General features: G+C 46.7%; 1 pseudogene; it reads right to left on the reverse strand.

Moving 5' to 3' along the window:
- Nucleotides 1-290: 290 nt before the first annotated feature.
- Nucleotides 291-409, reverse strand: LOC126458910 (5S ribosomal RNA; annotated as a pseudogene).
- Between the last annotated feature and the right edge of the window lie 231 nt (nt 410-640).

Consider the following 640-nt stretch of genomic DNA (forward strand, 5'->3'; position numbering starts at 1 on the left):
CTTATCTGTGTATCTTGTAGTTTTCGTGCAATCTTCTTATGAAAGCCTGCAGATTTATCAGTAACCTCGCACTTATTACCTCTATTAAAAAACAAACACAGTCCGAACAGGTCTTGAAGGTCCAACGGTACTGACCGGCCGCCGTGTCATCCTCAGACCGTAGGCGTCACCGGATGCGGATACGGAGGGTCATGTGGTCAGCACACCGCTCTTCTCGCCGTTGTCAGTTTTCGTATTTTTCAATCAGGTAGCTCCTCAATTGGCCTCACAAGGATTAAGTACGCCCCTCTTGCCAACAGCGCTCGGCAGACCCTGATGGTAACCCATCCAAGTGCTAGCCAAACCCGACAGCGCTTAACTTCGGTGATCTGACGGGAACCGGTGTTACCACTGCGGCAAGGCCGCAGTAATGCTCTCTATGCTCGAATTTTCATGTAGTGCTTGTTGATCTGATAGTTAATGCCTGTGACTATTTACGTACTCCCTGAAATATTTTTCTTTCTATATGTGACTTATTGTACCAAATACGTGTGTGAGACATTATCGTAGTGAACTGCAGTTTACTGGAATATCTTGTAATTACCGAGCAAGTATTCGTAAAGGTAAGGCAAGGGTGAAAGGTGGACTAGCAGCCTGGAGG

Source organism: Schistocerca serialis, chromosome 2, assembly GCF_023864345.2.
Source record: "Schistocerca serialis cubense isolate TAMUIC-IGC-003099 chromosome 2, iqSchSeri2.2, whole genome shotgun sequence".
Taxonomy (NCBI): domain Eukaryota; kingdom Metazoa; phylum Arthropoda; class Insecta; order Orthoptera; family Acrididae; genus Schistocerca; species Schistocerca serialis.